The 27,238-nt window shown below is 47.3% G+C and overlaps 2 pseudogenes; both read right to left on the bottom strand.

The window, feature by feature from the left end:
• Positions 1-4,822: 4,822 nt before the first annotated feature.
• LOC123055478 (cysteine-rich receptor-like protein kinase 37) lies at positions 4,823-18,454 on the bottom strand (annotated as a pseudogene).
• Positions 18,455-22,698: 4,244 nt separating this feature from the next.
• On the bottom strand, positions 22,699-27,019 carry LOC123051055 (uncharacterized; annotated as a pseudogene).
• Positions 27,020-27,238: the final 219 nt, after the last annotated feature.

The following is a 27,238-nucleotide window of genomic DNA, read 5'->3' as shown; positions in this document are numbered from 1 at the left end:
TTTGATCCTTCAATATAGTGTCTCTACGGGGATGAGTATTTGTGGCTCTCCGGTGCCCCACACCCCTATATGAAAATAGCATGTCCAAGACCCACTACATGCAGAGGCAATGGCTTGTCTCGAGAGCTTGCAGGCTGCCCAGGCATGGGGTATATCAGAAGTCCACGTTGAAACATATGCATCCTAGCTTGTGCAAGCGCTTAAGTCGGATGACCAAGATATGGCGATAAATGGTGTTATCTTCGAGAATATTTTTTTTACTCAGCTAAATTTTAATTTTTTTTCCGTATTAATTTTTTTACTGGTATTTCCACGGGCACCCATTCTCCACAAAAATAAACACGGGTGTATAACGGGCGCTCAGGTTTCATATCCAAAATTTTCAGATTAAAAAAAATTCTGATACTTGTTTAATGCTATTCTCATACAGGGGTGTGTGGCATCCAAGAGCTGCATTGCATTTTCCCTCTATGGGTCCATGTTCAGTGAGTTTCGTTTGTGATGGCGTGCCGCCATGCCGGATGGTGGTACTCTATGATCACCAGAATCAGCTCTCAGTGATCGGCAATATCCATCATTCTGCTATAGCCTCTATGGATCCACCGAAGTGATGGGAACATTTGTTGTACTCTAATGCTATTCACCGATCTGATTCTGTCGAGGAACTGTAGTTCATCAGATTCTCATTGAGGAGCATTTAGGAATGCAGAAACTAGTGGCAGTGGGTGGTTATTTATATATTATGGGACGGAGGGAGTATTTTATTTGTATATAGCGATGTAAGCTGTTTGCAATTGCATACTGTTAGGGTTTCCCCGCTTTAGATTATAAAGCAACATCCAACTGATACAACCAGCTTGCTGGGCAGCAGCACAAACAAGCCCAGAAAAAAGGAGAGAAAGAAAAAAGAAACAAATGCCGACGCCGGCAGCTCAACTAAATAAAGATGGCCGACAACCGCTGCACCCTCCGGAGAAGTACCACCGCCCGCCAAGCACTCCGAAGCCTCGCGTACCAAGCAATATCTTCATGAAGAAATGCGACGACGACGACGCTGCTGCCCGGACAAGTCCTAGGGTTTCCCCCGGTACGCGGATGGTAGTGAGGAAGGGGTATCACCGACGCCTGTGCCACCACGGATACCGCACCATCTTCACTGTCTCACTGAGGCCACCAACACGAGACCTGGAGGAAGGACGATTAGACACCGGGCTCGGCGGCAACCGCAACGCAGCCGACAGGAGGGAACAACCTCCACCGCCGCGCGGAGCCGACCGGACATAGCGACAGGGACTTGCCAGGCGACCACTGGCCCGGCCGGATCCCAACGGGTCCGGACAGTCCCCGCAGCCACGTTGCAGCACGCCGGCCGCCGAAGCCATCACCATCGCAACCACGGCCGCCTCGCCTCATCACCAGGGAGCTACGCCGTCGCGCCCCGGACCACAGGTCCGACCCAGCCCAGATGGGGCCCAAAAGGGCCCAGATCTGGGCCGAGCAGGCGCCGCCGGCCAGCCGCCCCGCAGCCAACGGCCACGTCGTCGCGTCGAGAGCACCGGAGGCCCGCAGAACTCCGCCGCCAGGCCCCACCATCGCCAGCCGAACAGCACCGCCTCTGGGCAGGGGAGCCCCGACTCCTCCACCAGGCGCGCGGGGAAGGGACGTCCGCCGTCGCCGGCGCCACCCGGGCACGCCGGAGGCCACTGCCGGCGGCGGCGAAGGGGGGCGCTCCGCCGCCTCAGGGGGCGACGGGAGCGCCGAGGGAGGGGGAAGAGGAGGGAGGAGAGGGAGGAAGGCCGGGGGGCGCGCGCGCCGGCGGCCGGTGCCGGCGGGAGGAGGCGAGGGAGGCCGGCGGCGGCGGGGGGAGCAGGGGAGGAACCCTAGCTCGGGGTCGCTATACAATTTTTTTGGGAAAAGAAACCCCATCACTTCGTTTTAGCCGCACAGTCCATCAACATCGACACAATCTATGTAGCCCCAATTCTGAAGCGCTGGAAACAGAGTATGAACTCGGTGAAGACAGGGCAGCAACCTAACTATGAAATAGTAACCGTTTCCCTACAGACTATGCTTATGAAAAAGGTTGGTACGCAGTGAAAACTTACGGGAGGCAAAATTATAAAATTACTAGATTATTGCAGTGCCAATACAGGGAGCAACTCGAGATCTAAAGAAGTACTCCTCTGTCCCACAATATAAGACGTTTTTGCGAGCTATGTTAGCTTAAAAACATCTTACGTTATGAGACGGAGGGAGTAGAATAGATCTGGTACGTAGTACTTCTGCTAATCTGAAGTAAAGAATGTTTGCAGAAGTCAGCCCGGATCATCTGACACAGTTTGCAAAGCTGAAAACGTACAACACCAGCCCTTCATTTTTGTGCGCAACAGCAGGAACCGCAAAAGGCAGTCAAATAAATGTTTCCCAGTGTGCGCCCTTGTCAAGTAATTTGTGGTTCCTACGACCAGTACCGCAGTTAACATTTGGCGGTAAACTTATACAAACTCCCATAGGCATTGATGTCTCTCATCTTTTCGTCAAAACCACGTCCCTGGTGCTGAATATTTCTCTTCGAGCGAAGGACACACTTTCAGATATGTGACATGTAGTGGCTACAACTAGGACTGGAAACCAAAAAAGTTAAATGCTTGCTGTAGCGGTTGTCAAAGATAAATGACTCTCGCGAGGAGAAAGTACTTATGGGAGATCCAAATCCCTGTAGTCAAATCAAAGCTAACTTCAATTATACAAGAATTGATCAGGTTATGGAACTGTTAATCAGTTAAACACTCCTTGAAGATTTATAAAGGGCAATACCAGGAACATAGAAGCAATGTATATTGTTGTGACAACCTCTTTGGGTTGTAATCTACGGCTCCTCCTGGATATCATCGATTGATAGCTGGAATGCACCAGATTGCTGGTTAGATTTTCCTTGATTTATAATCTCTCGGGTGTTTTAATGCTGTTACTTTCAACATAGACATGATCTCGAAAAAATAAGTTGATTAGCATTTTAATTCCGAATAGACTTGTACATTTCAACCCAACCACTACATACAAAGTATATAATCTAAACGTTTTATAAGAGTGATCAAACTTTCGAAGTTTAACTTCAGAACAACTACTTTTTCAGAACCATTGTAAGCTTGTACTAAAGGATTTTTTTTACTTCAGTAGTGATGCAACACAGATTTGATTCACTTTATTCAAAAGTTGTTCATTCTTGCACATAAAAGGTGAATGCTACAAAATCATTTAGACTGCGGCTGTGCGTCTAAATGATGCAGAGGCCAGAGGTTTTAACCTCAACCTCCATTTCTAATAAAATTAATTAGACCTTTTTACTGATGAGTTCTAGCCAAAACGCCCTATCATTACATACAAGGGTCAGATGCAGACTAGGAATTCTAGTAACACTATTTAGCAGTACCCTAATTACAGTATACTGAAGAAAGTTTTGTTCAGAAGGAATTTAAGTTACAAAATGTCATACAAGGTAGGCATTGAGCACATAGCTTAGTCCTAGCTTCTAGGTTGCTACTTCCAATACGGACCAGTATTTGCGACAAATTATATCATTATTAACTTAGCGTAGGACATAAGCACACTAAATACATTATATGCTACACAATACAGTGGTGTTATCATAGGCTACAAGTGATGTTACCTTGTTGCGAATATACCAATTCATACTTACCACCCCTTGAAGCATATCTATGATTTTCTTCATTGTAGGCCTTTTTGACCACTCAGGATTCACACAGATTAGACCTATTTGAATGTATCTTTCTATTTGTTGGCAGTCTATTTCTAGTGTTGTATATCCTGGTTCCTTTTGCAGCTTATTTCTCCATTTTTGCATTTCCTGTGAAATTGAACACAAATTTGGATGTTACTATACAATGGTAATATCATATAGCCTTATGACGATGGACCTTCGTCTCAGAAGTTCAAACTGATTTTTCTTACTTCTTTGATGAAGTCCTTCGAAGACCTTCTAATATCATATGGGTAGTCCCTGTGCCCTGTTATTACCTCCATGATTATCACACCCAAACTGAATATGTCGGCCATTGGTGTGATTGTACATCGTAGCTGGTATTCTAGTGACATGTAACCTCTGTAGCAGAAAAATGAGCTGTTATAAGAGAAAAGTAGAGAGAACATATTCTGTCAATTACTAAAATGTGGTAAATAAGAAGAATGTTCTTCACTTACAATGTTCCAGTAGCAGCTGCCGTGTTAATAGTTTGTTTTGGATGTACCCATAGTGGATGTTTCCTTGCTATCTTCCCCTGTGCGGCACTACTGTTCTAGTGTAGGCTGGGTTCGATGGTCTCCTAGTCAGGGTCGTTTAGGTTCTCTAGATTGCGAGCCCATGCGTGCCTTGTGTATGTCAAGCTCGATCATGTGCCGAAGCTCGTGTGATGTGCGGCCAGGCCTAGACATTTTCGGCAGGGTAAATGAGCGCCGGCCGGGTCAGGTAGTTGGACAGAAGAGCAGAAAGATATGGAGTGTGTATCTGAATGCACCCTTGTGTTGCATGCGTGTTAGAGTGTGCGTAAAGGTGCATTTGCTGCATGGTGTGCATATATGCCTGTGCCTGTGCCTGTGCACCAACAACCCAAACTAAGCCCAAACCGCCACCATCCAACCTACCACGCACCAAGCCCTCGTACACGATGGTACTGGGGTTTGTACATCCGTAGATATAAACGGCCTTTAATACGTTCATTTGTTAGATCTCTCATTTTCACCACAGATGAGGAATCGATGACCAGATGTTACGGGGAACACTGCCCCCATATAGCACAAAATCCTAACTCGACATGAAACATAGAGAAACCTGAAATTGTTCAAAAAGAATATCTATATGTAATACCTGAAATGTAATCGTGAAGACTTCCACGAGGCATATATTCCAAGCAAAGAAAAAGTTCAGTTTTTTCAGCTGAAACGAATTTTCCTTCATAAGGCATAAGTGAAATTTCCGTTTCATAGCAGTAGCCCACTAGTTGCACTATATTCGGGTGCTTCAGTGCCATAAGAAGATCACCCTCGTTCTCAAATTGCTTATGGGAAACCAGATTTTTTTTTTTATGGCAAATAAGTTCTCTTACTTCTACAAATTCGTGTGACCCCATACTGCCAGACAACGAGTCTGCTCATAGGAAAAAAAAGACGAAACTGTCATTCACTACATCAGGACCTGAGTTTTTTTTTTTGAAGGAGAGGGCATGGGCTAGCTGACGCAGCCATGACACACTACTGCCAAAAACATGGCTCTGGCAGTCAGCCGTACCCTAAGCGACCAATAGCAGGCAGGGACGTTCATCTACTTCTGGCTATTATCATGAGCTAGTGTAATACTAGCATATGATGAAGAACAGTACAAAGTAAGGTAATACTACTAATTACTACAGGTTACTATATATGCTATGTATACGTACCTGCAGAATTAAGTCTTTTGCCTCTTTAGGAGGCAGTGATATTATTCTCTTAATTTTAGCTTCTAGCTCCTCCAGCTCACCGACAATATCCTCTATGCAGGGTCTCTTTTCTTGGTCGACATTCACACATCCTACTGCTATCTCAGCACATGTACACACTCGTAGAATGTCTATGTCGTGTGATGGGTACCCCAACGTTCCGTGCAACCTTCTCTTCCAGTTTTGGCGTACCTGCATGCGAAAATGGATAAACTAAACTTCCCTAGGAAGATAGTGCACCTAGATTGTGTGCAAACGTATGGACGTATGATGTGGAGAAGTCCTATGTATCTCCATGCATGTATGTTCGTGCTATAGAGAAAACATAATTTTCCTTACCAGCTCGATAAATTGTATGCGAGAGAATCCAGGATGAGCACGGTAGTTGTCCTTATTTCCGGCCATCATTCTTAATATTATGATGCCCAAACTAAACACGTCAAACTTGTTTGATATAATACGATTGTTTATGTATTCCGGTGGCATTTACCCGCTGCATGATATCATAAGCATAAGATATTGACATGGTTAGTGCAAATACAAATAAAATTTGGTTTAAAAACAATACATCAACACACAGCCCACTTAAACTAGCTTCTTTTTTAAATAATACATTTTTCTATTAATTGTCATAAATATTACGCTGGATAAAAAAATTTCAAAAATAATACACCGTCGGCCCGCTGCAGGCCGACTAGGCCTAGTCGGCCCACAGCAGGCCGATTGGATTCCAGTCGTCCTACAGCTGGCCGACTGGCCCCTGTCGGCCCACTGTGGGCTGATTGCGTCCTGTCGGCCCACTGTGGGCCGACTGAAGCTAATTGGCTCGCTGTGGGCTAATTTTTTTTGCAAAAAAGTAGGCATAAAAATATATGTTTAAAAAAATTTTAATCATGTAATTAAAAAATGTTAAACATGTATAAAAAAATGTTCCTGATGTATATAAAAAATGTACAATATATATGCAAAAAAGTTGACATAAAAATATGTTTAAAAAATGTTAAGCATGTATTTAAAAATTGTTAAATGTGTGTATAAAAAATGTTCCTTATTTATACAAAAAATATAGAATGTGTATGAAAAAAATATGTTTGAAAAATATATTTGAAAAGTTGACATTTTTTCAAATACATGATTAAAAATTGTTAAATGTGTGTATAAAAAGGCAAATTTGACAATTTTGAGCTGGAAACGAAATAAATTCACAGAATGAACTGGGTGCGAAACTATTTCACACCCCTGACCCTTTTGTGTAGCGCCCGCCACGCCGGCGCCACACCCTACGGTGCAGCGCCTAGCTCCGGGGCGTTGCACCTCTGTCCACCGTGGCAGCCCACGGGCCCGCACCCAGCAGTGCAACGCCTCCGAGCTAGGCGCTGCACCTGTAATGTGCAGCGCCTAGCCGCTAGGCGCTACACGTGTAATGTGCAGCGCCTAGCCGCTAGGCGCTGCACTGTGACTTATCCAGCCACTTGGCTGGGCCCCCCTCCCCCACCCCCCCCCCCCAACCACACACTCTCTCACTCTCTCCCCGAGCTTTGCCCCCTCTCCCACTCTCCCCCCTCTCAAATCTTCTTCCAAATCTTGCAAATTGAAGAATTTGTCCGTGGATTTCGAAGTCAAACCCTCCCTCAAGGTAATAATCTCCGATCCCCTTTTTTGATCGAAGTAAAATTCTCCCATTGCTCATTTGTTGGTAGTTTGGGGAAACCCTAGTTTTGTTTGGATCTAGAGATTTGCATGGAGATGTGAGATGTTTGTTTGCCAATATCTATGATTAGGCTTTGTTAGTATGCTAGGGTTATTCTTATGGGTGTTCTTATGTTGGTGCTAGGGTTAGGTTTAGGGCTAGGGTTATGGTTAGGGTTATGGTTAGGTTAGGGTTAGGGTTGTTGTTTCATATATATATTAGGGTTTGTATTCGGTGTTAATCCATGGATTAGTACTCATGGAAGCAATGTTACCTTGTGTTCATTGCTTATAGGGATGGGAAGAACATGTGTGTTTGTTCATCATGGGGACAAAGACGCCTTTTTGAAAGGCAATAAAGAACCGGACCCGGATGAGTTTGACATGGTGTTTGATAGTAGTCCTAGCTATGCGGAGCTTTTGCAACAAGTTAGGAAAGATTTGAATTGGATGGACCCTAGTGATATCATTGAGTTGGAGGGAAGGCATAATGTTGGTTTTGGAATGCACATCCGTTGGAAGACAATGCGTGTAAACTCGGAGCAACGTTGGGTTGCATACAAGGAGATGGTGGCCGAATCACTAGACAAGGCTCTTGAGTTATTTGCAACGAAGAAGGTTGATTCAAGTTTGCATTTGGACTTGAACCGGAACCCCTCCCCTTTGGTTGCTAGTAGCCCCCCATCCTTGAAGCGAGATGAAATTGTTGAACCTCTTTTGACCCAAGAAGTGAGGCCAACATTGAGCCCGCATAGAAACAACCAAGATGAATCTTTGCAAAGGACAATGATGAGTATGCGGACGATGACAATGAAGTTGATCTCCATGACAACAATGTGGGTGATCTCGACAAATATCATTTGCAAGAGACAATGGACCATTCCATCCCTTTTTCCCGTGCATATGCATCGGACTCGGATGACGATGGTCCCGATGAACAAGTTGATGCGGAGGGGTTCACGGTGAAGGAGGCCGAAGCTTTCGAGAAGGTATTTGGTCGGGATCATCGGACTACATTGTTCAAGGATGTTAGTCTCGCGGATGAAGCCATGGTAGATGGTGGCCAATGTGTACCTCTTGGGGTTAGGCCAAGCTCTCACCGTGATTTGGTAGACGACAAGAACCGGATTGCTAAAGGTTCTAAGTTCGACAGCTTGTTGGATTTGAAGATGTGGCTCGACAACTACTCGGTTACGCATTATCGTCCACACAAGGTGGTGCACTCGGACGTCAATGTGCGCTACACGGTTGCATGTGCATGTGAAGATGAAAAGGAGGTCCAACTTGGACTTACAAGAGGCCGTGGTGGTGGTAGAGGCCGTGGAAAGGAGGTCCAACAAGGAGTGGCAAGACGCCGTGGCGGTTGTCCGTGGATTGTGCATGCAAGACCATGGAAAGGAGGTCCTACTTGGCATGTAGTGAGTTGTGTGCCAACTCACATGTGCCAAGGCAAAAGGGTGGATGGCAAGATTGTGTCCGAAGACCACAAACAACTCACGTCCGAGTTCATCGCTTACAGGCTCTCCAACTCAATATCCACACTTCCAACAATGAGCGTCCAACATGTCATTGACCTTGTGAAAGCCATCTTTCATTACAAGGTGAAATACGACAAGGCATGGAAGGCGAAGCAAGCCGCATTTAAGATGTTGTATGGTACATGGGAGGAAGCATACAACCGAATCCCTAGGTTGTTGTTAGCCATGGCCGCGACAAACCCGGGCATGGTTCATGTGGTCGAGCCTCATGGGCACCAAACAACGGTTCATGAAGGAAGGAAAGTCAGAGTATTTGGCCGTGCTTTTTGGGCGTTCGAGCAATGTGTGAGGGCTTTCGAACATTGTAGGCCGGTCATCGCAATTGATGGCACGTTCTTGACCGGACAATACAAGGGCACCTTGTTGGTTGCGATAGCAAGTGATGCCAATAACCGGGTGTTGCCATTGGCATTTGCTTTGGTTGAGGTGGAAAACAATGACAACTGGGAGTGGTTTCTGCATCTTTTGAGGACGAAGGTGTTACCCGCTCAAAGGGAAATTTGTGTCATATCGGATCGGAATCAAGGAATTCTTAACGCCGTGGAGATTGACATTCCCGGGCATGCTCCGTTGCAGCATCGCTGGTGCATGAGGCACTTTTGTTCGAACTTCTATAGGGCATGTGGCCTTAAGGAGTTGGCCGATGATCTTCAAGATTGTTGTCTCGCATTCTCCGATAAGCGCTTCGCCACTTTGTACAACAAATTGCTCGCACACAAAAAACTTGATCCCGGGGGTCAAGAGTTTCTCAATAGGCACATTCAATACCGGAACAAGTGGGCATGTGCTTTTGATGAAGATGGCCGGAGATACGGTCAAATGACAAGCAATATGGCCGAATGCTTCAATAGGGTGCTCAAAGGTGCACGTGGATTACCCGTGACGGCAATAGTTCAATACACATTTGACAAGATGAATGCGTACTTTGTAAAGTACTCGATGGAAACCGATGCACAGATAGCGGGTGAGAACCCACGGAAGTACAAGTACAAGTTCCCACCCAAAGTTGATGAATGGTTGCTATTTCAATCACGGAAGGCGGACTCAAAAGAAGCTATATTATATGACAATGAAGAGTGGAAGTACGAAGTGAAAGAGCCAGGAGAACCACAAATGATGGCCGGCAACATGGAGGTCGGGCTTTCAAGGTGTCGTTAACACAATGTGATTGCTCTTGCGGGAGGCCATTGTTGCTTCATCTCCCATGCTCACATTTGTATGCCGCCGGCCGCGTTAGGAATGTGGACATCAATCACCCACGCACCGTGAGGGAGTCGGAGTTCTCAATCATGACGGTCAAGAAAACATGGGCTCCCCGCAAGAGAGGAGGATGCAGCCAAGCTAAAGAAGAAGAAGGAAGAGGAGCTTGAGAAGGAGAGGAAGCGAAAACAGAGTGTGGCAAATGCGATGCGCGCTAGGGAGCAAGCGTTGATGAGGAAAGTTGAGGAGGCACAGAAGAAGCGTCAACAGGATTTTGAAGAAAGAACCATGAAGCTTTGGGCAATTGCAGCTGAAAAAGAAAAGAGGGACAATCAGATATTCATGGAGAGGGTGGTTAAGGAGGCTCACCTCATAAGAAAAAGGGAGGAGGAAGAGGAAGAAGAGAGGAAGAAGAAGAAGGGAAAGGGGCCTTGCTCTACGCAATAGAGCTATGTCTCCTCTTCGATTTGGTTGTGAACTACTATGTCTCCAATGTGATTTGGTTGTGAACTACTATGTGCCGTGAACTACTATGTCTCCTCCTCGATTTGGTTGTGTGAACTACTATGTGCGGTGAACTACTATGTCTCCTCCTTGATTTGGTTGTAAGAACTACTATGTGTCGTGAAGTACAATGTGTTATGAACTACTATGTGTCGTGAAGTACTTGGGCGCTGCAATCTACCATGTGGCGCCTAGCTGCTGTGGCTCTCTGGATAGCTAAAATATTCGCTAAGTCCAAGTCCAAGTGCCTCAAACTGTAAAGTACCTTCTGTTCTGGCTGCATAGCTACAGACCAGTGCAGCGCCTAGCTAGAAGGCGCCACACTGTACAGTGCAGCGCCTGGGGGCTAGGCGCTGCACTGTATAGTGTGGCGCCTCCGTGCTAAGCGCTGCACAAACACTTAGCGAAATTTTTGCCTGAAACTGGAGGCATACCTTCTGTTGCTTGCTGGATACCTACAGACATGTGCAGCGCCTAGCACGGAGGCGCCACACTGTACAGTGCAGCGCCTGGGGCTGCGGCCCCCAGGCGCTGCACTGTACAGTGTGGCGCCTCCGTGCTAGGCGCTGCACATGTCTGTAGCTATCCAGAAAAGCAACAGAAGTTTGGCTAGTTACAGACATATGCAGCGCCTAGCACGGAGGCGCCACACTCTATAGTGCAGCGCCTGCGCGCTAGGCGTTGCACTGTAGAGTGCGGCGCCTCCAAGCTAGGCGCTGCATATGTCTGTAGCTATCCATAAAGCAACAGAAGTTTGGCTAGTTACAGACATATGCAGCGCCTAGCACGGAGGCGCCACACTCTTTAGTGCAACGCTTGCGAGCTAGGCGTTGCACTGTAGAGTGCGGCGCCTCCGAGCTAGGCGCTGCATATGTCTGTAGCTATCCAGAAAGCAACAGAAGTTTGGCTAGTTACAGACATATGCAGCGCCTAGCACGGAGGCGCCACACTCTATAGTGCAGCGCCTGCGTGCTAGGCGTTGCACTGTAGAGTGCGGCGCCTCCAAGCTAGGCGCTGCATATGTCTGTAGCTATCCAGAAAGCAACAGAAGTTTGGCTAGTTACAGACATATGCAGCGCCTAGCACGGAGGCGCCACACTCTACAGTGCAACGCCTAGCTCGCAGGCGTTGCACTGTAGAGTGTGGCGCCTCCGTGCTGGGCGCTGCACAAACATTTAGCAATTTTTTTGCCTGAAACTTGAGGCCTACCTACTGTGCCTCCTCCCCCCCTCTACTGGGTCTTTTTCAGCCACAGTTCAACAACTAGTATAACAAACATTCAGGTACGACATCATTTCTCCAAGTATAACAATTAGTATAACAAACAAAGGGTTCACAAAAGACATCAGTTCATAGAAAGGACCATCACAATAAGTTCCAGTTTACCATAGAGCTACCACCACTCCAAGTTCAACGACATAAAAGGTACGACCACTCCAAGTTCAACGACATAACAAATCGCACTCGAAGTTCAAGATTATAAAAAAACTAAGATAACTAGTGCTTTCCACGCTTGCTGGGTCCTCTCCCCCTCTTGACGCTTATCTTCTTCACCTTCCTAGGAAGAGGAACCCGCTCCGGCTCCGGCTCCGCCTCCGGTTCGACATCGTCATCCAAATAGTCATCCAAAGCCGCCATCCGCGAGGTGCCGACCGTCCTTTTGCCTCTTTGGGTGAAGTCTTCAGGTGTGTACTTGTTGATTCCCCTCCTAGGCTTCAACTCGTATGCAGACCGAGCCCGGTACGTCCCCAAGGTCATATCATCAGCAACCTATGCATCAACAAAAGATATGAAAAGACCGTGTGTGAGGATATAGTTAGCAATGCATCAACAAATGGATATATATCGTCATGACATACCTCTTGGGTGACCACACCCACATCCTCATCCTGGAAAGGTTCACCATGGCTCTGCCCCGAAGCGGGATCTGATGGTGTCGCCGGCCTAGACCGTTCTGGTGATACATACTCGGGGTCACGACAACCGAAAAGGTTTGATAGCCGCCTTAACTTTTGGCCCTGGCGCTGCAACATGTACAAGTGAATGAGACATGGAACGTACCAACAAATGTTAAGTGCTAGTTTGAAGGAGATGTGAACCTTAATGAATTCTCGAAGTGTACCTTCCCCGTCTCTTTTGCCAGCCGGGGTTGTTTCCAGAATAGTCTCAGTCTCGTCAGCTGCTTTCTTGATCTGGGCACGCTATGAACAGAAACGGTATCAAAGTGTTAGGCAAGCGAAGATGTGAAAAGTGCGAATGGAAAAGCAAAAAGGGCTAACCACAAAGTTCATCATTGGAGCTGAAGGGATCACCGAGTTGCCTTTCCTGACTAATGCGTTGTACTGGTGCTGGGCTACCTCATCAAAAACGGTGGGTTCTTCCAGAATCTCCTCAGCATACGCCGACTGGCATACCTCCACGCGGGTACTTGCAAGAAACCATGCGAGATAGTTGTTGAACGCGATCGGGCAGTGCTCACGAAGCTGGGCTCGTTTTCCGGCCCTTGCTTGCTCCACACTAAGAGCGAACTGCACGACATACTTCCTGCGATGGCTGGCCCAATCCTTGATCTTCCGCTGCTTTTTCCTATCCAACCTGCAAGTTAGAAACAGAATATTAGCATCATCGAAACCGTCGAGAAGCTGCTAAGTGCTCAAGGTTAATTATATCTTACGCGTGTAGCAACTTGTCCGTGTCCTCCCACTCCAGCGGGTGTGGCTGGAACAAACCAAACTGGCGGAACACCCGATGTGGCAGGTGAAGCTCAACCGCCCAGTTGCATATCAGTGGGCACCGCATATGCCAGAGATCCCTATCCCTAATGCACATCGGATTAAGCCTGAACTCTATAGGGTTACCAAAACTCTCTCCTTTTCCATACGGCTCCCATTCCACCTGCAAAATGGGATTGAATGCAAAATTGATATCGAGTGAAGATACAAGCATGATAATCACTTATGCAAGGTCGGTTCACCTGCTCAGGCGTGATCGCGTCCAGCTCGCTCTTGTACAACTTGTACATTACAGAGGGATCATCCGTCGTCTCATTTAACACATCCCACTTGTAAGCCCAAGTGGGGAGCCGTAGTGGGTCGTCTTTATCGTCCCAATCCTCGTACTTCACGGTCTTAGGTCGTCCAACCGGCAAACGCTCCCAGCTCCATATGGAAAGTGCGAGCAGACAACCACCAATACCTCCAGTGTGCCTACAACTGGCATCGTCCAACTGCACATAAAAAAGAACATGGTCAAATTTGCCGCAAGAGCGCATTGATAATGTATCAATGAAGTGAAAAGGAAACAACTTCATACCTGTCGATACAAGTAAGCTAGTGTCGCCGAACCCCAACTCCATTTGCTATCGAAGACGGTCAACGCCTTCAGCCACATCCATGGAGCATTCTTGCCTGTGCCATCAGCAAACATTGTCCTCGATATCACGTACCACATGTAGACACGAGCATAAGTCTTCACCATGTCCTCATTAGCATCATCGGGGCAATGAGCGAAGTTCGATGATATCCACGTGAAAGTAGCGCCCGCTGCGACTCTTTCCTTCTTCTTATCTTCCCTTTCTGGCTCCCGAGGCTCCGGAGGAACCATACCGATAAGGGCATGCATCTGCGCGCGCCACCCTTCAGAATCGGTGTTCATACATAAAGGATTGCCATCGAAAGGAAGACCGGTGATCATAGCGATATCCTGCAGCGTCACGGTCATCTCCCCGGTCCGAAGATGGAAAGTGTGTGTCTCCGGCCTCCAATGATCAATAAGCGCGGTGAGTGCTGCAGCATTGTTGGGTGGCGTCGACCGGCGGACCAACTCAATGAAAGGGAGAAGTCCTGCCTCCCTAACATAAGGTGTGTACCGCTCATCATAGCTCATCCCTCCAAGGCTGATCCCGTGAGACCGAAGCTTCAGAGGTGCAAGCTCCTACAAACAAACAAATCATAACATTACATATGGGGCATATGTGTTTGAAAAAACATACGAAATTCGTAACACCGGCCACATTCAGTATTATCCGCTGCTCCACCGACATAGCGTACGACCGGTGTTGTTTGTCCCAATGATCATCGAGAAGCCAAACCATCCTAACAATTTCAACAAAGCATTCTTGTCAACACGATTATCTTTTCAATTCAATAAAACTAAAGTAGGCCTACTACATGCAAGATCCAAAGCATATGGTGCTTCCCCCTATTTGGGCCTACTTCATACAAATAACATGTCAATCTATGTATCCAAACTATAACATGTCAATCTACTTCTCCATAGAAATAACATGTCAATCTATGTATCCAAACTATAACATGTCAATCTACTTCTCCATACAAATAACATGTCAATCTACTTCTCCATACAAATAACATGTCAATCTACTTCTCCATAGAAATAACATGTCAATCTATGTATCCAAACTATATAAATAACATGTCAACCTATCTATCCAAACCACATTCTAATCTAACAAGGGTTCCCCAAATCTAATATATGCAAGATTCAAACAAAAGTTGCCCAAATCTAATACATGCAAGATTCAAACAAAGGTTCCCCAAATCTTCAAAATATAATATTTTCTATGGATAGAAAGAAGGGGATCGGAGGAGAGTACCTTCTACGATGGATTGGTGAACAAATGCACGGACCAAATCGTCGGATCGGAAGGATTTGGGAGAGGGGATTGAGAGGGGGAGTGCAGATGGCCGCCGCCCTGTTTTCTGTAACTGCCAATGGGGAGGGTGGGGGAGGAGAGGGCTGGCGCGTTTGCATATAAGTCACAGTGCAGCGCCTAGCGGCTAGGCGCTGCACATTACACGTGTAGCGCCTAGCGGCTAGGCGCTGCACATTACAGGTGCAGCGCCTAGCTCGGAGGCGTTGCACTGCTGGGTGCGGGCCCGTGGGCTGCCACGGTGGACAGAGGTGCAACGCCCCGGAGCTAGGCGCTGCACCGTAGGGTGTGGCGCCGGCGTGGCGGGCGCTACACAAAAGGGTTAGGGGTGTGAAATAGTTTCGCACCCAGTTCATTCTGTGAATTTATTTCGTTTCCAGGTCAAAATTGTCAAATTTGCCGTATAAAAAATGTTTCTTATCAATAAAAAAAATAGAATGTGTATGAAAAAAAGTTGACACCAAAAAAATATGTTTGAAAAAATGTTCCAGTTCCATAGAAAAAGAGCAACCAATCATACTTAGGTCCGTGATGCTCCCATACCGGATCCGGAGCTGGAACATTTTTTTTATACACGTTTAACCTTTCATTCCAATACATGAAACATTTTTGTGTACTCGTTGAACATTTTTTCAAATACATGGTTAACATTTTTTTTCAAACATATTTTTTTGGTGTCAACTTTTTTTCATACACATTCTATATTTTTTGTATAGATAAGGAACATTTTTTCAAATACATGATTAACATTTTTTTCAAACATATTTTTTTGGTGTCAACTTTTTTTCATACACATTCTATATTTTTTGTATTGATAAGGAACATTTTTTATACACATTTAACAATTTTTAAATACATGATTAAGACTTTTTAAAACATATTTTTAGTCAACTTTTTGCATATATATTGTACTTTTTTGTATACATCAGAAACATTTTTTTAATACACGTTTAACATTTTTTAATTGCATGATTAACATTTTTTAAACATATATTTTTTATGCCTACTTTTTTTGCAAAAAAAATTAGCCCACAGCGAGCCAATTGGCTCCAGTCGGCCCACAGTGGGCCGATAGGACCCAATCAGCCCACAGTGGGCCGACAGGGGCCAGTCGGCCAATCGGCCTGCTGTGGACTGACTAGGCCTAGTCGGCCTGCAACGGGCCGACGGTGTATTACTTTTGAAAAAAATTACCCAGCGTAATATTTATGAAAATTAATAAAAAAATGTATTATTTAAAAAAATAGCCTTAAACTATGCATGATAAATGTCAACTCACGGTGTTCCTATCATCCTATCTGATTGATACTCTTCTTCTGTTGAAGCAACAAGTGTTGACAAAGAAAAATCTGTAATTTTCGGCGTCATGTCCTTATCGAGCAATATATTAGAAGGCTTTAAGTCCATATGGAAAATTGGTTTTGGCTGCGCACTGTGAGGTGATTTAAGCCGTCGCAGGTCCCTTGAATGATTTTATAACATGTGGGCGAATCAAGTACACAAGATTCATCTGCCATTACAAGGAAAAAGAAAGACAAAGGAGAAAAATGGATGCACTCCTCATAAGCATTCATTGTTGTCATTCAAACTAGTGGTAATACATACCACAAACTGTTGGTCATAATATAATTATCTCCAATATGTTTATCGAGGCTTCCAGACTGCATATACTCGAAGCAAAGAAGTTGGTCTCTTATCTCCGCGAAAACAATATCCCCATGGTGTTCAAAGCATCTATACTGCTTTTCATAGCAGTAGCCAATTAACCGTATGATATTTTTGTGACGAGGCTTGTTAAGATTACCGAATTCATTTTGAAACGTTTCATCACCAAGTCCAGGCATATGATAAAACTTCTTCACAACAATCTCTTCCCCATTATGCACCGCCTGTTAAAATAACTTGTTAGCGCGACTGAGCTAGCGATCGGTGCTATTATTATTTGGTCTCTGCTTCAGTACACACCCCTCGAAAAAATTTAAAAAGGCAATATTGTCTTTTAACACTAATTAAATGCTAATTAATCTGAAACTGTGTTGGCCCGCTTCTAAACTAACTCCATACCCGACCCAAAGCGGCTGTTTATATATATATATATATATATATATATATATATATATATATATATATATATATATATATATATATATATATATACAAGGAAAAATAATGGAAAATAGATTGCTCGTCCCGCTGACGACTGCCGCCGCTCAATGGAACCACTGGCCGTCACCACATGGTTGTAGCGCCCCCACTGCATGGCCCCTTTTCTCTCATTTTCTCTCTTCCTCAAGCTTCACAGCCGCCGGCCACCGTCCCCCAACCCCTCCTCGGTCTGCTCCTTGTCTTCTCGTCGTGCGTGCTATCCTCCTTGGATTCTGGTGGTGGGCATGCGATGTCTGAGATCTGTCCAGCAACACCGCTCCCAAGGCCAGTGATTGATTTGCTAATGCTGGTCTCTGTTATGCCAACTCCAACAGTCGACCACAAACAAACATCCGTTTTGTCCGGATTTTGCCCGTTTGACATGGTAAAATGAATGCCCGTGCCTGGTTTGGTCCCTCCAGATGGCAAAATGGATGCATGTGCCTGGTTTGGTCCCTCTGCTGGTCGGTGCACCCAATGCGCGGCCAAATTGCATTTTGTCCGTCTCGAGATAAAAAAAGTGACCGGCCACACATTTAAAAACATAGAAATAAACTTAATTAAACAGTTTTAAAATATTTAAACCGTTTAAACAAGTCCTAGCCCACACATTAAACTTAACTTAAAACTTAAAAAACATTAAAAAAACTAGACGCCGCAGCCGCCATGGCCATCCTCGATGCCATCACCGTTCTCCTCGTCATCGCCCTCTGCGAGGTTGATGTACGGCGGTGGTTGTCAGAGGTGGGCAGGCGGCCCCTACGGCGGTTGCATGGCCGGAGGCGCCTGCTTGACCTCTTCGTGTGGCGAGGACGGCGACCGCACCTCGGCACCCACCCACGAGGGCGGCACGGAGACGAACTCCAGTGTGCATGGCGTCGGTTCGCAAGTATTTACTACTTGCGAACTAGAGATAGAAAAAAAATAGGTTGTGTACCTTGTAAACATCTGCATACCCGCTGCTGCCTACTTTTTGATCCTTTGAGAAGTTGTTTGTAATGGCTTCAAGCTGATGTAGTCTAAAACACGTACTGTCCATCTCCCCCATCAGGCTTAACTGATACGATGATCTTAAATCTTCCTGAGAAAGAAAAACAACGTGAGCTGATAGAACAGGCGTGACATTTAAAAATAGTAGCCATCCTCTCCAATCTTCACTCCTCTGCTCTCCAGATCAAGGAGCAGCGTGGAATCTGGCTAGTACGCACCAATGGCTACCTAAACTTTGCAGACGGGCAGCTATTAACTACTAGCAAAGGCTGAAACTATGCCCACCTAAAGAACTATATTGGAAAACTTGTTTGATCCTCACATAGAAGACGGCCAACTATTTCCCATTCCTCCCTAGCTTATTTCATTTGGGTTGCATTTCAATGAAATGGAACCCGGGGAGACCATTTCTATCTTAAAAACGCTTGCAACATTGGGGATGGAAATGGGGGAGCCACTCCGTGGTCGACGATCTAAACCAAATTAAGCATTAAGGGAGATGACTAACCTGGCGAAAGGTTGAAGGAGATCAATCGACTTGTTGTTTGCTCTTTGGAGATGTGGATCACACCCCGCAGCAGCAACCAAGCTTTAATTTAGATCCGGCTGGTGGGAAGATAAGGTAAACTCCTCGTTGGTTGCACGAAAGAAACTTATAATAGTATATACTGCTAAGCAAACAAGGTTGACTTGGGCCCAATCATATAGAGATGAGGCAGGCTGTATTGGAGTGGAAGCATAGTTTGAAATAGCCGGCTATAGCGGATCCGCTATAGCCTTTTCAGCAGGGTGTCGTTAAATGGTCGCCTTCATAAATAGCCTGCTATAGCCCGCTTTAACCCGCCCCGCCGCTATTTTCCATAGCCGACTATTTAAAACATTGAGTGGAAGGTGCATGTGAGGCCTGCACGTTTAGTCAATAAGATTATCTCCGATAGAATACGGTTCAAAACTTCCCAGCAGGAAAACTACACCATGTTGAGGATGGAGGTAAGACAACTGTCGCATCAGAAAAAACGAGAACAAGTTTACTCCTTTCATTCAAACAAATTAGAACTACTATAATGATGATGCTTATCTGATTATTGCTGGTTCCTTACTACTATTGAAGCATTATAGATTATAGGAACTCTTTACAAGTTTAATCTTAGTCCTATCTTCAAGTTCGTTGAATTGGTAAGGCATGACAACATCAATTCTCAAACAAAGGCAACATGTTTAGCCACTTGCAAAATACAATGATTTACCTTCCATCAGACCCGGACGCATTAACTTGAATGAATTGCAAAAAACATCGACATTGAAGTCTAGGGTTGCAGAAATCATGATTCTACATTTTTGTGCCAAAAATCACTAATTCTGAGACTAATTTCTTGAAAAAAACACGGTTTGACCATTTTGATGATGATTATGACAGGTGGGTCCCACTCGCCAGGAGCCAGCTTGGCAGAAAAATGCCAACTAGGCATGTTGAGTAGTCACTTTCTTCGACTCTCTCCTCTCTCCCTCTCTCTCTCTCTCTCTCTCTCTCTCTCTCTCTCTAAAAATCACGCCGTCGGCATCCACTCCCTCCATCCACTGTCTTTCCCAGCCGGCAAGGGCCTATGGCCGCCCACCTCGCCCTACCACCTCCCTACCCATAGCTGCACGGGCGCGAGCAGCGGCGGCGGCTGGCCGCTCACCGGAGCAAACAACAGCCACGCCGCCCACGCACGCACCGGTCGCGAGCAGGAGCAAGCCCCAGCCACGCCGACCGTGCATGGGCGCTAGCAGCAGCCGTGCCGGGCGCGCACCGGAGCAAGCAAAGCCACGCCGGTCGCGCACAGGCGCGAGCAGCGGTGCACTTGCGCGAGCAGCAACCAGCACCGAAGTACCGCTGCCATGCTACCCTTCCGCCGTAGTCGACTGGAGCCAGGAGCCTGCGCCGCAAATCCTGTACCATTCACGCCAAGCAGCCGCCCATGAACCTCCTCGCGTCGACCCGCACCGGATCCGAGGGGATCCGGCCAGGAATCGAACCGCCGTCGCTGGTCGCTGTAGCCGGTGATGGGGAGCGCTGGTGAGGCGGCGCGACGGCGCACCACCCCTATCCCCTTCCCCGCCCCCAACCACTTCCCTGCCTCCGCCGGGCTCGGGGGTTCCTCGACATGAATGCGGCGGCCAGGAGGAGTAGGCGTCGGAGGAAGCAGGGGATGACGGGCGCCCACTATAGAGAGAGATAGAGGAGGGGGAGAAGGGATTGAACAGTCAGCACCCATGTGGCAAATATTTCTGCCACATCACTCTGTCCAGCGTGACCCACCTATCATAATCGTCATCGAAGCGGTCAGATCGGGCGACTAGTGTTTTTTGCAAAAAAAAATTAGCCCTGGAATTAATGATTTTTGACACAAAACTGTAGACTTGTGATTTCTGCAACTCTAGCCTTCAATATCGATGTTTTTTGCAATACACTCCATTAATTTCTAACCATGTGACCAACTTGTCGGCGTGGTGGTCGGGGCACACGAATCCGGCACCCCTGTGTGTACTGGATGCAGCAGCGGGGGGTGGACATGTCGAATCATGATGATCTGGGGCGCTGCACCGGACGATGACTAAATCTCCACAGTTGATTCACAAGTCACATTTGCATAATGAATAGAAATATTTTAGTATTATTCGTTCATTTTTCAAAGCTGCAACTTGTTCAAATACAATATAGCTTGGGAGTACGAGTGAGCAGCACATACTCAAATTTCACTTCTCACAACCGGACACCTCAATTAGCACACCTTAAACCACACAAACTCATGCAACTATGTAACGATGCATTACACGTTTCGTCTGGCTACTACATCAGGACATGTCATCAGACTACCAAAAATTAGCATGTTTAACCCACATACTGGGTATGAAGAAGATCATCCACGGCCGCCCTTGCCTTTCCAGGCGCCTTTGCCGTCCTTCTCACGGAAGTAGTGGTCGAAGACGCGGTATGGATCGAGCCGGATCTGCTCATTGTCGGAGTTGTCTGACTCGCTGTTGTACTCCTTCTTCTCCTGGAGGGGCAGTCCGGCTATGGCCCAACCCGCCCGATTCTGCTCTCGGAAGAGGGCGCACGTGTTCCTCCGCTGCAGCTTCATCCCGATGCGGGCGCGGATGGCTTTCTCCTCTGCGGCTGCGCGCACCACCGCATCAGCCACCGCCATGTCGGCAGCGAGTCGGGCCTCGGCGGGATTCATCCTCTCCTTCCACGACGGGCACACCGGGCCCGGTAGGGCTCGTACTTCGATGTACCGGTGATGAGAAAAGTGAGATTGAAGGCTCCCGGGAGGACCGCGATGATCCAGCCTCGGAGGATCCGAGCACAATGGACTCGCACTCCGGCATACCATTAATGGGCTCGCGCTGGAAAGATCCAGCTGTCGGTCGGGCTCTGTCCTCGCGGGAGCGGCGGAGTGCAATGAGGACAACCATTTCCTCCTCCAAACCGCACGGGAAGACACCCCAGTTGATGAATCTGTACCGGTCGTCATCGGATCCACTGCCCGCCATGCCGGAGAAGGACGGAGATTCGTCGGACGGGAGCTTGGGTAGGAGAGAGGAGTGAAGTGGCTATCGTTTGGCCTGGCGAGCAGATGTGGAGGAATATAAGTGGGGTCGTTGATCCAGCGTGGGCCGGGTCCGACTTTGCGGTCGCCCCCAGGCGCCCCCATATGAACCCTACATTTGGGCTGAATATGGGTGGTGTCAGTTAGCCCGAAGGTTTTAGGCGCCCATCTAGACTGCTTTTTGTGATTTTCGTGCTGAACATTTTGATATATTATATGTTTTTTTTCCGACATCGTATGCAAAAGTTATAGCCGTTTCACTTTTTCATAACTTTTTTTGCAAAACATGTCCAAATTTATGTTTTTTAATTTTCCTAACTAGTAGATGTAGTAATATAACTACATCTCGAAGGATTTTATTTTTCGAAGATTTCATCGTTTTCTTTCTTTTTTTCAAAACTGAAATGGCGATAAGGGGGGGGGGGGGGGCGTGTAGACTTTGAGACACGAACCTCTTTAGTCCCGGTTTGAGACACGAACCGGGACTAAAGGGCATCGCACCCTTTAGTCCCGGTTTGGTCTCAAACCGGGACTAAAGGTCTAATCTTTAGTCCCGATTTAAGATACGAACCGGGACTAAAGGGCATTGCACCCTTTAGTCCCGGTTCGTGTCTCAAACCGGGACTAAAAGTTCCATTTGAACCGAGACTAATGCCTTTAGCCGCTCGAACATGACTAATGCTCACATTAGTCCCGACTCGTATTACAACCAGGACTAATGGATATATTAAGTTGTGACCAAAGCCCTGTTTTCTACTAGTGATGGGCTGGCCCGGCCTGGCCCAAATCCCTGTTTTCTACTAGTGCTTGCAGCTCCCATGGCGTTGGCTCCAGCGATGGTCGCCTGTCCAACAACTCCCCAAGATTACCAGGCTTTATGCGGGGAGTGCGAAGATTGTCAAACTAGTAATTCCCTTCTCCCCATAGTAAACTACCTTTTTCCCAGTCAGAATCTCAAGCATCAGCATGCCCAAGCTGTACACGTCGCTTGCCAGTTTCAGAAGGAATGTAACGTGGCACTCAGGGTCAAGGTACCCAAGTGTTCCAGCAGCAATGCATTCCATCCCCTCCTCATCACGCGTCATGTTCCAAGCGACCGACAAGCCAAAGTCTCCCACACGCGGCACCCAACTAGCGTCGAAAACGATGTTAGCCGACTTTATGTCTCGATGGATAATTGGTGGGATGGCATGACAGTGCATGTGCTCGATGGCGCGCGACACGCCAAGGAGCACATCCATGCACATCTTCCAGGACATCGTCACTGGTGACAGCGTGGAGGAGCCATGATCAGAATGGAGGTGGTCAAAGAGCGTGCCATTCTCCATGTATTCATAGACGATCAACCTCTCCCGCTCTTCCGGCTCCTTTCTCCACCTGGTTAGCAGGCCCATTTTTTTTCCTTTGTAGGGTGGTTTGTAGACGCTTGTCCTTGGTCACAGTCACACACGATCCAAGAAGGCAGATGATGTGTTTGTGTCGGAGCCGTGATAGGTTGTCGAGCTCTGTGCTAAAGTCCTTTACAGAGTACTCATGGTAATTGAAGTGCTTGATGGCCACCTCTCGCCCATCGTGAAGCCTGCCCCTGTACACCGTTCCAGAACTACCACAATGGATCTTGGTGTCAAGGGCGAAATTATTGGTGGCGGCCATGATCTCCGCCAATGTAAATTCCTGGGTTCCATGCGGTGGTACCTCCTGAGCAACTTCTGTAGGCTCCTGCAAAAGAGACCATAAATGAACGAGTGAATTGCAAAAAACCACCACATTGAAGTCTAGGTTTGTAGAAAACACTCTTCTATGAATTTCTGCCAGAAAGAACTGATTCTGAGCTTAATCTTTTGTAGAAAACACTAATCGGCCGCTTAGGCTGTTTTAAGCACAATTATGAAAGGTGGGTCCCATATTTGCTGATATGGCGTAACGGTTCAACACAAATGGTGTTAGAAAGTGGTTAGTTTTGAATTTACAAAATAGTCCCTGATATTTTGCATACACACCCTTCATTCATAATAGAAAAAAGCAATCAGCCCCCCAGCTTGCCCATCTCGCCGGGGAAGCACCCGAGCGCCGGCCAACCCCGCACGTGCGGAAGCGATGGCGGCTAGGGTTTAGGATCGACTTGCGATAGATACCATGTTAGAAGAAAGAGAGAGGGATTGGTGGAATTGTTCATTGTATTGCTTGAGCCTCGTGGACATATATATAGGAGTACATGATCTACTTGGAGTACAAGGCAAGCCAGAATATTTCCTAGTCTAAACTATGTTTTCTAATACAATCACATTACTCAACAAACACGAGGCCCAGCTCAAAAAGATGAAATGGAAGCTCAAGTGACTGACTGGTTCATCCAAGGCATTATCCAGCACAGCCGAAGTCCTGAAGTCCTTTTGCCTCCCCGGTCCTTCTGGTGCTAAAAAGGGACGAAGAATGGGGCTTCTGTGTCGATTACCATCATCTCAACGATATCACAATGAAGAACCGCCACCCATTACCTATCAGAGATGAACTTCTTGATGAACCAATTGGGCGGCGTGGTTTACAAGCCTGCATTTGAGGGTGGGATACCACCAGATTTCTTTCCATGTTGGTGCAGGCGAAACAAGGCAAAAGCAGGCCCAACTGCCGATCGACATCAATCCATAGTCACACAACAGACTTCTAAACTACAACAACATATAGCTGGACATCATTATTATTATTTTCTGAAGAAATTGCTTGAACGGAGAGGAAAGAAAGACCCTCAGCCATTCTCCAATCTCAGCACCATGGAACGTTTCACATCTGAAACCATGCTGCATCAATCACTGCTACTCCGTTAACAGCATAATAATCCTTCTTTTCCAGGCTCGTTCGGTATCAAAAGTGCCAACCTTATAATAGACCTAACTCAAGATTAATCTAACATTCTAGCTTTAAAAAAAAACGAGATAACACAAATGTTGGATCGGGCCTCCTACCCTATGAATGGCTTTGAAAGAGAAGCTAAACATAGAAAGTGGACCTGTTGTTGCGCAACTCCAGGCTAAAAACCAAAGTAATTGCGAAAAAAAAGGCTAAAAAGTATGTACAGTGGTGACCATCAGCCGCATATTACGTTCCTTTCCTAAGAAACCGCTTATAGAAGAACATAGCAGGGTGGGTGGTGAAGAAGCAAAATGAAACTACAGTTGGGGTCCATCCCAAGCTCTGTCCCAAACCACCCGTTCAAACAAGCACCTGCAGATTACCGAAAGCGACCATTGCATACGTGCCGTAACAGGATCCTCATCGGGTTACTGAAGCGCTTCACAGCCACCCGCCGCCCGTCGTGGAGCCTGGCGCTTGCCCCGGTCAGTGTAATGCGCCGTTGGAGAGGACGCCTTCAAAGATGGGTGTCGACGCCCTCCTCCAACACCTCAGATTCCTAATCAAGGAAGAGACCATAAAATGAGTAGTGAGCCCTCTTCATCAGTGTATGAACACAGGATTGAATATATTGATGTAAAGAGAGTTCAGTGAGTTTGTAGTGTACCAGATCGGAATAGTAGCTTGCCGATGAGACACCGCTTACACGTGGTGAGTTTGGTAACTCGTCAACTGAACCTGGCTCGTCTCTGCAGATCAACTCGTGCGCCATCTCGAGGTGTGCCACGATATCTGATATGGCTGGTCGGTCCTTCCTGTCCAACTACACACAACATCGTGCAGTCTGCGCTACCTGCTCCAGCGCCTTGAGGTGCCCTGCCGTTGGCTCCGGCACCGGTCGCCTGTCTAGCAACGCCTCAAAATTACCTTCCTCGATTATGGGGACTGCGAAGGAAACCAATCCTGCACTCATCCTCTCATCATCTTGGGAAAATGCCTTTTCCCCTGTTAGAACCTCGAGCATCACCACACCCAGGCTGTACACATCGCACGCCGGTGTCAGACAACCATAGAGGGCGTACTCATTGGCGACGTACCCCATTGTGCCTGCAACGGCGAGAACCAATCCCTCCTCCTCACTCGCCATGTCCCAGACAACCGACAAGCCAAAGTCCATCACACGTGGCGCCCAACCAGCATCGAAACTGATGTTACTCGGCTTGATGTCCCGGTGTATGATCGATGGGTTGGCATGACAGTGCGGGTGCTCAATAGCGCGTGACACGCCGAGGAGCACATTGGCGCGCACCTTCCAGGACATTGTCACCGGCGACAGCGAAGAGGAGCCGGCCTTATAAGGGTGCAGGTGGTCAAAGAGTGTGCCATTCTCCATGTACTCATAGACAATCAACCTCTCTGGCACTTCCGGCTCTTTTCTCCACCTGGTTAGCAGGCCTTTTTTTTTTTCTTTTGCGTTGCGGTTAGCAGGTGCTTGTCCATACTCAGAGTCACACACGATCCAAGGAGGCGGATGATGTGTTTGTGTCTGAGCCGTGATAGGATGGCGACCTCTGTGTTGAAATCTTCTACGGCTCCCCGATAGTTACTGATGGTGTGCTTGATGGCCACCTCTCGCCCATCCTGAAGACTGCCCTTGTACACTGTTCCAAAGCCGCCGCAACCAATCTTATTATCAAGGGCGAAGTTATTGGTGGCAGCCATGATCTCCACCAACGTGAATTCCTGGGTTTCATGCAGCAGTACCTCTTGTGCCACCTCTGTAGACCCCTGAAAAAGAGACCACAAATAAACAGTGACAAATACCGTTCATGACCAACATACATATCAATTTCTGTAATTAGTATTGAGGTTGTACATACCTGCCGATGTGGAAGTGGAGACGGTTCAATACTGGTGGAGTCATTTGGGACAAGGACATTGTAGATCCGTTCGAGTCGGCGCGTGATGCCGCTGTGGCTGATCACGGGAAACACGATGAGGTAGGAGTCGATCTTGCTCTGGACCTCCCTGAATCTTTCGGCCCTCCTGCCGGCCATGACAAACTGGTACGCCGCGCTCCTTCCCTGGCAGGACACGACGAGCTCGTGGGCGTCCCGGAGTGTGTCACCTAGCCCCGCCAGCGGTTGCATTGCCTCCGGCTCCTGCACGTGCGCGCGGAAGCAGCTGGGCGATCATGAGGAGCCGACGCGCGAGCTGCTCGCACTCCGATCTGTTCTGCCGAGCAGTCAGAGCGGCCTGCACGATCATGGAGATTAGCCCGCCGACGTCCGCGCCGACCAGCTGCGCCACCGTCGCCGCCTGACCCAGCCCAGTCCACAGCGCCATGGCAGCCGGATCTCTCTGCACACAAGGTCGAGCCTCGAAAGGATGGCTCCTGTTTGCTGCTCCTTGGTTGCCGTGAAACTTCTGCAGCGGAGATTCAGCAGATGAGTACAGAGACGCAAGGACAGAGGAGAGGAGGCATGCCGGCACACAGCAGCTCACACAGCAAGTGCAAAGCATGCACGCCGGCCGGCAGCACAAACTCAAGCACACAGCAAGCAC

This window comes from Triticum aestivum, chromosome 2D (genome assembly GCF_018294505.1).
Source record: "Triticum aestivum cultivar Chinese Spring chromosome 2D, IWGSC CS RefSeq v2.1, whole genome shotgun sequence".
In the NCBI taxonomy this organism is placed as follows: Eukaryota; Viridiplantae; Streptophyta; class Magnoliopsida; order Poales; family Poaceae; genus Triticum; species Triticum aestivum.
The sequence above is the reverse complement of the archived record's forward strand: the minus strand, read 5'-3'. Positions and strand labels throughout refer to the sequence as shown.